Source organism: Corylus avellana, chromosome 2 (assembly GCF_965113065.1).
Source record: "Corylus avellana chromosome 2, dhCorAvel1.hap1.2, whole genome shotgun sequence".
Classification (NCBI taxonomy): Eukaryota; Viridiplantae; Streptophyta; class Magnoliopsida; order Fagales; family Betulaceae; genus Corylus; species Corylus avellana.
Window position 1 is genome coordinate 15,219,848 of NC_142491.1, and position 14,219 is coordinate 15,234,066.

Sequence of the window (14,219 nt, forward strand, 5' to 3'; positions counted from 1 at the left end):
GTAATTTAAAGGGTATATGAACTTTACCCAAATTATATGAAACTAGATTGGCACTTGGCGTGTGCTAAAACAAAAGGGTTTTGTTATGGTTTTTGATTAGCCATCGGTAGTAAGGGTTTTGGCTGGTGTTCGATCAAAATGGCGAAGAAGAAGTGCAGGCAACAGAATCCACAGCCATTCCTCATCGACCACGATGCCTTCGTCTAATTATGGATTTATTGTCAGAATAAAGTGTAAGAGTATTTCAAACTTTAATTCTTTGACAATTAAATAAATGAAAAAAAAAAAAAAAAAAAACTAATTTCATATAGCAAATTCAATCAAATTAAATCACCAAAGCTCAATTAGATTATCTAAGTGATTAGACTGAGAAACCTGATCTATCTTTGCTCAAATCTATCTTGATATGGTGAGCATTGTGTTTTGCCAATTTTTTTAAAAAATTGTCATTATTATGAAAAAATATATATATATTTTTTAAAATACCAAATAAAAGAAGGACCAAAATAAAAATGATTGCTTCAGAAACTTTTTCAATTTTTTAATTTTGTTATTTTTTAAAATTAAAAAAATAAGAAAAAAGTTGACGCCAAGTTGGCCCCAAGTTGGGATTGTATCATTCCTCAGAGAAGAGATGTTAAAGGCCCAATTATTTTGCTCAACTTAGTGCCAACTTTTACCTTATTTTTTAATTTAAAAATAACAAAATAAAAAATAAAAAATTGTCTGAAACAATAATTTTTATTTTGGTTATTCTTTATTTTGTTTTTTTTTTTAAAAATAAAAATTGTACTTTGCTTCAGAAACTTTTTCCTTATTTTTTAATTTAAAAAATTGAAAAAGTTTATGAAGCAATAATTTTTATTTTGGTCATTCTTTTATTTGGTATTTAAAAAAAAATAAAAATTGTATTTTTGTTCATAATAATTGCCAATTATTTTTGTTAAAAAAATGGTCATTATTATGAAGAAATATATATATATATATTTTAAATACCAAATAAAAAAATGACCAAAATAAAAATTATTGCTTCAGAAACTTTTTCAATTTTTTTTTTATTTTTTAAATTGGGGCTATATCATTCCTCAATTTATAATAGGATTAGGATCCCTTAAAAAGGAAAAAATTTATAATAGGATAATTTTAATATTTCCTACTTTTAAAAAGTCTTAAATTTTTTATTTATTAAATCTTACTTAAGTAATAAATATTCAGATGATTTATTTTAAAAAAAATTAAAAAAAAAATTAAAAAAAAACCCATGATAATAATTTTAAGATTCTTACTATGGAATTGTTAGGATCCAAATCCTAGGTTTAGCCATCGTCCTCCTTATTTTTGAGATTAATATGAATTTAGTTATTAGATTTCCAAAATTCTCAAAAAAAAAAAAAAAAAGATTTGCATGCATATGGGTCAAAAATAAGGAATTTAAGGACAAAATTTTCTGTCAAACTGAGTTGGAAAAATTTTCTTAAACCTACTCTATAAAAGTGACATATGTCTCTTGAACCTGTGAGATGCACGAGAAAAACTTATATAGGATCTTGGTACAAACCAAGGCCTTTGTGCCCTCCAATAAGAAGGCGACACATCAGCGTGGAACACTATAACAAAAAAATGGTGTTCCACTTAATCTTTTTTCTAAAATACCTAAAACAAAACACCTTCGAAAATAATATTTTCATATTTTTCTCCAAAACCACCCCAACCACCAACCTACCGCCGGAGACGACAAAGAAAGCCGGAGATTGAAGTTATGATTAATTTTTCTGATCAGTAGCGAGATTTTTATGCACAAAGCTGTGTTATTTGCCGGAGATATTCCTATAACCAAAAATAAAAAAAGAATTATATTAATATATTTATTTCTCTTGTAGTTTTGGGCAAGAAAAAGAGAAAGAAAAGGAAAGGAGGGCAAGAGAAACGTGTGGCTGGAGAGATTTTTGAATATGCATATGATCAGCTATTGTTTCTAATTTTTTTTTTTTTTTTCTTTTTTTGTTTCCTTCTCCCTTCCCTTCCCTTCCCTTTCCTTTTTGCCAATACAGTGTGAATAAATAATGAAAAACAAATATAATAAATTTGGGTGTGAGTTCATTTTTAGTGATAATCAACCTTTAATATTCCTTTGTAGGAAGAATGAGAGCAAAATTAGCGTACCCGGCATCGTCTCTAGCATTGTCTCTGGCGGCGTCTCCGGCAGTAAGTTGGTCCCTAGGGTGGTTTTGGAGAAAAATATGAAAAAGTTAATTTAGAAGGTGTTTTATTTTAGGTATTCTAGAAAAAAGATTAAGTGGAACACCATATTTTTGTTATAGTGTTCCATGCTAATGTGTCGCCTTCTTATTAAAGGGCACAAAGGCCTTGGTTTATGCCAAAACCCTATAGAAGTTATTATCGAGATGCACTTGTTTTTTTAATAGCAGAAAAAAAAGTTAAAATAAATTTTAGGAATAAATGCAAAATTGGTCATTGTGGTTGGCCTAATTTACAAATCACTCTATGTGGTTTTGAAAAATAATTTATAGGTTCCTAGGGTAGGCCAAAATAACATTTTACTCCCTGAACTCATTTTTCGTTAAATGACTGAATAGAAACTGTTACATTGCCATATCACACCCAATAAAAATAAGACACGTGTTCTTTTTTATTTATGCTTAAAAAAATGACAAATAAGTTTTTTCACGTCATTTTGAGGCTCCAACACACCCTTCACGTTAAATTAAATAAACCTAATCTCTCTATATCCCTTTTGCCGCCCCCATCTTCATCTTCCCTAACAATTATTCCTGTCACCTTCATCTGCGTTTGAGATTTAGGCATCTGCGTTTTTTGACAGTGCTTTCTATGGAAACAATCTCTCCCTCTATGTGTGTCTGGGTTTTTTGTTTTTATTCTATGGCAAGTGATTTCTGGTTTGTGTTAAATAGATGTTGGAATATGGTGGCTTTAAAAAGTAAACCGTAGATTCATCTTTTAAAAAGTGATCTTTTTTTTGAGATATGCAATTGTTTTTTTCTTTTGTGGGGCTTGTTTTGTCCCTTAGTGTGCATGTGTAAGATGGTGCTTGTGCTTGTAGGAATATTCATGTGTGGATGTAAGTCTTAACGGAAAACGCAAATGAAGATGATGGTAAGAATTGTTGAGGAAGATGAAGACGGCAGCATAGGAGATATAGAGGGATTAGGTTTATTTAATTTGACGTGGAGTATATGTTAGAACCTCAAAATGACGTGAAAAAGCTTATTTGTTATTTTTTAAAAGCATAAATAAAAAAGAACACGTGTCTTACTTTTATTGGGGGTGATGTGGCAATATAACGGTTTCCGTTAAGTCATTTAACGGAAAATGAGTTTATGGAGTAAAATATTATTTTGGCCTATCCTAGGGACCTATAAATTATTTTTTAAACCATAAGGAGTGATTTGTAAATTAGGCCAACCAAAGGGATCAATTTTGCATTTATCCCAAAATTTTATTAAAAACTCACATGCATCTCACATGTTATCCCATGTTATTAATTATTAAAAAAATGAACATATGTCACTTTTATATAGTAGGTTAAAGGAAATTCCTGCAACCCAGTTTGACGGAAAACTTTGTCCATTATTTAATGGTCGAGCTTTTATTTTGTTGTACCTAATGGTATGCATGATGTCATATCGTGAATATGTTGACACATTTTTTTAAAATTTTTAAATGACATAATAGCATATACATTATTAAATACAACAAAATAAAATATTGACATTTTCTCTTACTAAATTTTAATTATGACACATTGCGTGCGTTTTATCGACCAGATTACTTGTAGGTACTATGAGGGAGTTTTATGTGTGGTAATAGAAGATCATTTGGTATCAAAGCTAACCACTATGTCGAGTATGGGATTGAACCAAATTCGTCGAGTATGGGATCAAATGAGTTGCGACTTTGTAGTCAAGTTATAGAGAAGGTGACCTATAGCGTCGGATTAAAATGCCTTGGTACTATGTATGAGCATAGTATTAAGTCATTGAATAATAATAGATAAGTGTAGCCACCAAAAAAGAAATGGTTACCATCAGGTTAGTGTCGATAGAGTGGGGGCTATGGATATTGGCTGTGAAACGTGGTGGCATGTTACAATCCTAGTGTCCCACATGGGTTAAGTCTAATCTTAACCATGTGTATATAAGCTCTTAGGAACCCTTCCATTGCAAGCCGATTTTCAATGGTGAGTTCTACCCAAGGTTTGTGTATGTAACTCTTTGTGGAAATCAATTAACTGGTAATTTACCCCATGGTCATTTCCTAGCCTACATCCCTCGCAGGATAAGACTTATGAATCTTAATCTCTCCTAAGTGAGAGAATACAGTGGAAGACTTTAAATTACAGGAATAGAAAGCAATAACTAAACACCATAAGCATAATCACCAAAGTAAAGATAGATAATTCCTCAAATGTATCTCAATCATTTCCACTCGTATGATTCCTCCATCATCCACATGAATTTCAGCCATACCGGGTCTATGTCCTCAAAAATGACTTGGATCAAGTCCTAGGCCACCACCATTATTCAGTCAGAAGACATCTTTCTCTATGCTAGCTAAACTGTAGACTTAGTGAGAAATAACGTACACAATACTCATGCCATTCTAGTGATGAATTCTATTTGAGTAATAATATAGGTTATGCGGCGTGTGTGAATAGTAACACACGCCGCTGACGTGGCATATGCCACGTCGTTTCCCCTCATTTAAAAAAAAAAGAAAAATCTAAATCTAAAAGACTAAAACACGTTCGTCCCAGACCCCACACCCCAAAAAATTTCCCCCCAAACCCATTTTCCCTCCATCCCATTCTCCCAAAAACTCTCTCCACCGGCACCGGCGCCAGCTCCATGATCCCACCGAAACCGGCGCCGTGATCTCCTCTCCCCCACCGTCACTGCCGCCGGCCGACCCCTTTCCTTTCTCCCTTTTTCTTCCCCAACCCATTTTATCCCCCCACAGGCACCGTGCATCCTCTCCCCTCCCCACCGTCACCGCCGCAGACGACCACCTCCACTTCCTTACATCAGCTCCAGCCGGAACCCATTCCCCCACGAGAGGTAGCTCTTCAGCTCTTCCCCCCAAACCCTAATTTTTCTGAAACCAAAATGCTCCCCAGTCCGCCATCTTCAAACGCCTGGAAGGCCACCGAAGCAGTTCATTCTGCAAGCCGCAGCTTGACAGATACAGCCACGCGTCCACCTGCTGCTACCCCCAGTCGTGGCCAATCCCCTTCGGTCACTCCTCCATCAGTTGTTGCCCGAAATTGTGGTAAGCTCACACTCCGCAAAATTTTTCACTTTGAACACTAATCCTCATAAATTGTAATTGTAATGGGTGGGTTGAGGTGAATGTGCTGTAAATGCAGAATTTACTCTGCTCCTTATGGACCTTGTATGAAAGTTTGTTTTGTTGATGATATGTTGCAGGTTTTTTGTGGTTTGTTTATGGTTTTGAGGATATTATGTTTCCTCTGTAAGAGTGTTGCTGTAGATTTTATATGTGGCTTGTTTGAGGATAGGGTCTTTTTCCTCTGTTTTGTTGGTTTTTGTTTCTGATTTGAGGCTATTGTTTAGCCCTCTGTAAGGGTTTGGTTTAATTGTTTTGGGGTGTTGGCTAGAGGTTTTCTGCTGTTTGTTGTTTTTTGGCCTCCTTCTGAATTTGGCTATTTTCAGTCTGTTAATCAGGCTTGTATTAGTTGTTGATGTGTTCTTGGTTTGTTTGTTAATGAAATTGCTTATTCAACCAAACCAAAAAAAAAAAAAAAAAAAAAAAAAAGAAGCAGAATTTACTGTTCATAGCATTGCTCATTTTATGTTTATAGAATTCTGAAAATAAAATTTGTTGCTGCCTCTGTACATGTTAATTTTAGTATTTTACCAATAAAAGAAAAGGCCAAGGTGGAGTCTCAAAATTCTAGTGCTTTGATCAGAAGAAAGGATTTTTGCTGGTTTCAAACACAAGCCCATGCAGCCTACCAAAAAAATTAAAACTCAACAATTTTGCTTAAAACATCAACAATGTTTAGAAGGCAGCTGTTTTGACACAGTGGTATCAAAGCAGTGGAAGAACCTGAAGAAGAAAGTGAATGAGTGGAAGGAAGAGAATGAAAAGCCTGACTAACAAAGAACCGGTCACAGAACTAAGATTGACTTGTTACAGAATTAAACAAAGACAGAAATTAAGACTATTCCAATGGGTTTTTGGGATAACTACATGCTTAGAAAAATAAAAAAATCTTGAACAAGTGAGTAAAGGAGAGAGGTGGAAGAATAAAGGTAATAAACCATTGGATTTAAATATATGTTGTTTGTGCAGAAAGTTTTATTGAAAAGATGCATAATTGGTGAGACCCATTTAAAGAATCTTCTAGTTTGTGTTCTTAAGAAATTAGGACTTCAAAATCTAATAAGATGTAACAAAAATGGTGGAGGTGGGGAAAGTGGTAGAGTGGTTTGGTGGTGCTTGATGTAATGTGGCAGAGGTGGTCGACACTAGTCAAATATATGATTTGTAAAAGTTCACGAACATAATTTAAGGTAAGAATAATTTTTAAAATCGCAAAATTTGATAATCAGGATTGCCAAAATCCCTTCTTTGTTAATGCGTAAGGAAATAAACATTCAGAAATGACATGTTATATCATATGAAATCAATATAGAAAAACACTGGAAATTCACTTAAATTGTTTCAAGAGATGTCAAAGCAGTGTAAAATTTGTACCATGAATTCAAACATTAATTTCGAAGATACATTAATGACTAATGTTGGAGGGTCTGAGTTGCAATAGGCTTTCATTTCCAACCAAGTTTTTCAATTAATATTGCTTCAAAGAACTTTGATGATTAAGATATTGATTTGAAATTATATTTATATTTTCAATGAAGTTAGCACTATACAACATAAAACTTGTGAGCAGATTGCCTATTAAACTCTAAACAAATTCCATTAATTCTTTGGTGAACGCTCAGCTACTCCTGACACCAAATACTTCCATCTACAACAACCATCCATCAAGACCACATAGGAATCTTGAACTAAGAAAAAATTCTAGAATTAAAGAACTCATCTACATGATATCAGTAAAACAAGTCCTGGTATAGATTTAAGATATTACACTTACTAGAAACAGAAGATAACAGAAAAGCTAGTAATAAAACCGAGGGAGCAAACCATGTAATGAAGGACTGCAAATGGTCAATGCAATCTAGTAGTAATAATAATAAAAGCAATTGACTACATACCCGAAGATTGGGACCCCTCAGAAGCAATGGAGTTACGGGTAGATTGGAACAACTCAGAACCGGCAGGGTTAGTGGTAGCTTGGGAGCATTTAGAACCACCTATGCGCTTAGAAGCAGCTCCATTTTGAGAAACCTTCAAAAATGCTCAAATAGTTAAACCTTAAGACATTAACTTAAACATCACAACTCGTTCAAAAGCTCAACAACAAATACTTACCACCTGAGCATCCTTGAACGAACTTGTTCCATTGGCATCTTTAAAACTTTCATAAGAGCTCTTTTGCTCAGCTTCTTCCGGAGAAACATCTACGAAAGCTGTTAGTACAAGTTGGATTAGAGTTCTAATATGAAAGCTCCTTCCAGGATCTTTTTCTATTTAAAGTCAAACTCTTTTTAATTTTATTGGCAAGTGACAAAAATCTAGTTGAACTCAATTTCGGTAGAACTTAAGGTATGGAGAAGAACTTTGAAAATTTTACAACCCAAATTGTTTGATATTGCAGTAGACAAAGCAGCTTGAATCTATTGAAAATCCTTTGATATTTTGAGGTATATGCATCAAATTAATTGTATATTTATTGCTAGACTTACTTGAATCTATTGAAAACTTTGATTTACTTGATGTGGTGCAAGTTACTGGGATGGGAACAAATTTTACATAAGATCTTATTATTGGTCATTGGAAGGAGGTCTAGGGGCTGATTTTTCGAAATTGGTTTAAATTTGTAGTGTCATGAAAGTTTTATAGCTATTTTTATAAGTCAATATTGAAATCATGCTAAAACCAGCCAAATTATTTTCATGAAAAAAAAATCCAGAAGGACATTAATCACCTTTCCAATATACTAAACAATGCAGCACATGACATGCACAAGCTATAACTGGAGAAATCAGCCTAAACCCTTCAAAGCTAGTGACACTACAAAGGACAATCAAGATTGGGTAAATAATACTACTATTGACAATAGTAAATACTAATATCAATAGTAACCAAGAAATTTCTCATTCATTGTTCCCATAAATCAATTTGAAGACAGTTCCTTTTTATAGTCGTGAACAACATGAACCCTAATTTCCTTTCTACTAGTCAAGAGCCATTTCTTTATCATAGGACTAAATTATTCTAACTTAGTCTAAGCAACGTCCTTCAAAATTATGTTTTCCTTCCAAAAACCCTTAACTCATACCAACTTTAGATAAGTGCGCTATCATTCTACAATGTAATTAAAGCTAATCTTAATCTCTTCATCATTCTTTTATATTTTATACCATCTTTCATAACTCCTCAAATTGTCCTCCGCCTTGACATCCTCATTATAACTATATCATTTCATAGTTTCCCAACATCTTGCTCAGTAAAGCTTCATTGGATGTACTTTTTTCTTTTTTACTTTGCAGTTATTGATAAGTTATTATGCACCCAACAGGTCTTGTATCTATGACCTCACCCTCCACCCCATTCTTATTGGGGAGGAGGGGCATTGAGCTAGGGATAGCACTTCTCATGATTGCTCTTAGATCATATAAAACCAGAAAAATGTCTCTACATTACTCTTAACTACAACGAAAAATATAATGCAAAAGATATTGATGTTTTTCAGCACATCAAGGAATGGTATTGTTTGAGCCTAACCACGGCAAGTAGACTGTAATTCAGAGAGCCTTTTGTTTGCTGGGCTGAAAGTTCTCTAATTCCTCTTTCAAATTCTGTACTTTCTTTGATTTCAGCCACCCTTTTGTTTGCTAGTTTTGAATTTCTCTAATTATCTTTTACATTTTGCTAATTTGAGATTGATTGATGTAGGATAGTGCAACATGCAGGTTCTTCAAAGGCAACTGCATCCCAGCCCCTAAGCTCCTCACAACCACCTGCATACCAAAGATTTGATGTTAGCGAGATGTAATAGCTGGGATAATTCAGTGTCGTGTTGATGTAATTGATTGGTTTATCTAGATGTTACTGAGAAAATTTTTGTAAAGCTGACAATTTTTACATTTTTTTTGTAATCATTTTTATTATAGAATTTGTCTTGTTTCAAGCTAATGGGTTGTTGGTGTATTTCATCTATTCTGACCACATGATTGCACAATTTCAGATTCTCTTATGCCGTGTACAGAAAATGGAAAAAAAAAACTAAATGAGCAGACATCAAGAAATTAGGTTCTTATTTCAACAAGAGATGAAATTCTTTCAATAGAAAGAACAAAGCTTTAAGCAAATATTTTTTGCAATTAGGTATCCGAGGCTTGTGACACAAACTTAATAAAATATGAAACAAACTTGTATAATGCAACCATAAAATGTACATAAATTATTCTTCTGTCATCATCCTCAAAGGTTCAAAGTACAACAAACAACCAAAAAAATTACAATTCAAGAGAATGCCGCAATAAAGTTCTACATCATTCAGGGGAACAATTCATGAGAAAGAGTAGCACAACCCATTTATGAACTAAGTTTCGTTTACATCAATTTCTCAAATCTACAAATTTCAACTTGAGTTTGAACTTAATAAGTGTGGAGGGCACCAATAGCTGTGATCATCTAATGTTGCAGCAGACTCCCCTGTAGCTGAAAAATGAGGGATCGCCCTTCGTTTGGCAACTACAAGATGTAATAACTCAAACTCCAAGCTTTTAGTGCTGATCTGACAAACTAATTTATAAGAAAGCTGAGATTTCCATGATACACATCAAATGACCAATTTAAGGTGGAAAAGGCATATTTCAAGGAGGATGTGGATCTCTTGTCATCAACATCGTGCGTCCGCCCAGCACACTTATCTGCAAAGAAGTTAAGATGGAATCAATTCTGACTCAAAGTAGATGGGCTAAGACTTTGCTTAGTTGGGTTAACAAATTGGAAAACCAATAGAAGCTCTACAAAACTCTGCCCTATCAACTGCTGAAAACAAAACCAAATTTCATTTCAAACCAAATTTCGTCTCTTAAAAAACAAAACAAAACCAAATTTCGTTTCAAATTCATAACTTCAAAGCCCTAAAATTTTACCCATTTTGGAAATCAAACAAAACAACCACCACTATATCTTAACAATACACAGATTAAATAGATCCCATCATCTAAGAAATTTGAGCAGGCAATGGGCAAAAACTCAAAGATCGGAAAAGAGTGAAAATGCAAACCGTGTTTTTTGTTTTTTTATGGCTGTAATTATAACAGACAATGAAAAATATATAGAATAGTGCAGATTGTAATTGGAAAAGACAATGACAATGAAGATATTTATTATAGAACTGAATGGTTACAATAGATATATGAAGATAAATGATAAAATATTTAGCCAGGCCTCATTAACACAAGAATATTAAATAGATAAATATTAAATAGATGAACATTAATGGCAGGAAATATTTATGGTTGATTCGAGGTAGCCAGGCCTCCCAACATGGAAATAATTCCAAATAAGATTCAGCTTCCTTTCTCCTCATGTGATTTCTCTTTAAATAAACAAATTTTCTCATTTGAATTCGACCAAATCCGACTCCTCATAACTGCCCAAGATTGACGCCCATTTAAGCAAGTTTCTAAATTTAAATTTCACCAAATCAAATTTATCTTATTTGCCCAAGATTGAAGCGCCACTCAATCAATCTCAAATTAGCAAAATGTAAAAGATAATTAGAGAAATTCAAAACCAGCAAACAAAAGGGTGGCTGAAATCAAAGAAAGTACAGAATTTGAAAGAGGAATTAGAGAACTTTCAACCTAGCAAACAAAAGGCTCTCTGAATTTAAAAAAAAAAAAAAAAAAAAAAAAAATCTATATTTGAACCAAAATAGCATATCACCCATGTGTTAAATCTATTTGTCATGAAGAATGCTCAAGATTTTTTGTTCATTCTATCCTGGAAACAATCGAATTGACACCAAAAACCAACCACCAAAGAGAAAACACATAAAAAAAAAAATTAAAAAAAAAACCGAAAATAGAAACATCTCCACAAACCGATCTGGTAAAAAAAACTCTTTGGAAACTAGTTTAAAAAAAAAAAAAAAAAAAAAAAAAAAAAAATTGCTAGTGGTTCTCTTCGAGAACAAGTTGAAGTTTAAAAAAAGAAAAAGAAAGAGAAAGGCAGAAATGCTTCACATTCTTCCTCCATATCTGCAGAACTCTGCCCTATCAACAGCTGAAAACAAAACCAAATTTCGTTTCAAATTCATAACTTCAAAGCTCTAAAATTTTACCCATTTTGGAAATCAAACAAAACAACCACCACTATATCTTAAAAATACACAGATTAAATAGATCCCATCATCTAAGAAATTTGAGCAAGCAATGGGCAAAAAATCAAAGATCGGAAAAGAGTGAAAATGCAAACCGTGTTGTTTAGCGGGTGTTGCCGAGAGAGAGAGAAGAGCGTGGGGAGAGAAGCACCGGATGTTTGACGGCGGCTCCTTAGGCAACTCCGGATTTCCACCGGATCGTTCCCTTGCGCCAAGCATTACTCGATTTTGAGAGAGGGGTATGCGATTTTGAATGGGTTTGGGGAAAAATTTGGGGGAAAATGGCCGTGGGAATGCTTTTTGTTGGGGAATGGGCTTTGACGCGTTTTTAATTTTTTTTTTAAATGTGGGGAAATGACGTGGCATATGCCACGTCAGCGGTGTGCATTACTGTTCACGCACGCCGCGTAACCTGTATCATTACTCATTCTATTTAGTAAAGTATGCAACATTTTAAGCATGACAGTTATCCATGAATGCAATATAGATATAGTACATGTTTATAATCATGAGAAATAGTGATAGTTCAATAATATGGTTTACCCGAAATATTACCCATTCTCAACAGGGTTGGCACTGTCCTAAGGGACTTGTAATACAATGTTGGTGCCCCAACCATTGTACAATATTGTCCATAACACTAGCAGCCCAACCAAGTCCGACCTCGGGTGGCCCATGCTACTAATGATATTGTCTTGTAGTGACCAACCATTAGGCAATGGCTGCGCCGATCACGAATAATTATTGGATCCAAGGCCCTTATAACACACACACATTTGACCATAAGGTTAACATGTATAGTAAGCCCATGGCCGTTATCCCGCATATACCGATGTACCATGTCATACGATGCAATTAATCTTATCCGTATTTTACATGCATGCTTTTACAAATCTCAATGTCATTATCTTGTTAAGTAGCACATTTTCATAAATAATAGAGTTCATGGTGCAGCAAAGTGTATATTGTAAGAGTTGAAAATATGCATGTTTTGGTACACAAAATAGTTGTGCAATGCTGGAAAATAAATGGCAAGCATTATGTGAGTTAGAACTCACCTCAGTCATACAAATACTCCGAAAAGTCCTCCAAAGGTTTCGGGTTCTCCAAATCTGTGGAAAACCTAACATTAGTCCTAAGTCCAAACTGGAACAAACCTAAGACATGAAAACAGGAGCTATGGAACGACTGGCCCAAGTGGCGTTCTCCTGGAGCACTTTTGGGCGAGCGTTCGGTCTCTTGGCCGAATGTTCGACCAGAAGGTTTAAGTGGAACCTCATTTGGTCCAAACATCCTCCTAGACCTCCTAAACTGTCCTAGGGCTATTAAAAAGATTTCTAGCACCTCCTATCCCAAAAACAATGTCTCTATGTATAAGAAAATACGCTCAACGAGAATGAGATGCTTAGGCCAAGATTAAAAACATAACCTTGCTAGAAGTTCAAACCAATAGCTAAGTTTAACTAGAAAAGCATGATAACAACTATAAAGATAAACTTAGGTGTTGAAGGTTACCTCATTGAAGTAAGGCCTCCAAGAAACCATTTCTTCTCCTCCAAGAACTCACAAAATGCACAAAAACACTCACACATGGATTCTAGAGGACACAAGAGCGAAAATACGGCTTAAGGGTCGATAGGGGTAGGGTATTTATAGGTGGAAAAAGCTATGAGCGCTGCAGGGGTAGTTTTGAAAAGCAGCGAACGTTCGCGTACTGTTTACCCAGCTGTTTAAAGGTTGCATCGTACGTTCGGGCGTTATCCAGTGGTCAACCAAAAGTCAACGAACGTTCGGCCGGTCCCCACGCGTACATTCGTGTACTATATGCAGGCAAACGTTTGTGTGGTCCCCCTTGCAAATGTTCAGTCAAAAAGTCCAAAATTTTCAAAATGCCCTTTCAACTGTTCCTAGTGACTCAAAGTTCAAATTAACACTCTTACTAAGCTACCCAAGCTTAATTAATTGTTTGAGTCACTACAGTATCATTTAGAACCAGTTGTAAGAGCCATTTATGTGGATATTGCCGCGAGAGAGGCCCAACTACTGAAACGAATGGGCATTGCTGCATGAGATTTTAAACTGGGCTTGAAATTGTTGATACAGCATGAGTTTGCAAAACTTAAAGACAAATAATAATAATAAATAAATAAATAAAAGAGAGAAATGGAAGAAGAAGGATTGACCTGCATAATGCACATGGCTCTTACAGTTAGGAATTCTACATTTTTTCAGACTATAAAACTTCCAATTGATAAATAATTTTTTTTCTTTATAAATAGTTGGTATAACAAAAAGAAATGATAAAAATGATTTTTTTAAAAAAAATTTTTAATTTATTTTATTTTATTATTATTATTATTATTTTTTATCAAATTAAGTACTCATAGGAGAAGTGAGTTATAATGAAGCATTAAAGTATGAATTAAATAATTAATTTTTTTTTTTTATTGGCGTAAGTGTTTTTTTTTTTTTTTTTTGTAAAAAAAAAAAAAAATTAGGATAATTGTGGCACATAATCATTAGTTGAAGTTGAACATGTTCAGATGATATAGAGTGGTGCTTTGTTTTGTTTTCTTTTTTTTTTTTTGAGTTGAGAGTGGTGTTTTGAATCCTCCTATTAGATGGGCAGATGTTAAATCATTGGAAGAAGAAAACTTTAGAAGCTAATACTTGTGGACTTGGTTTTGGGTCT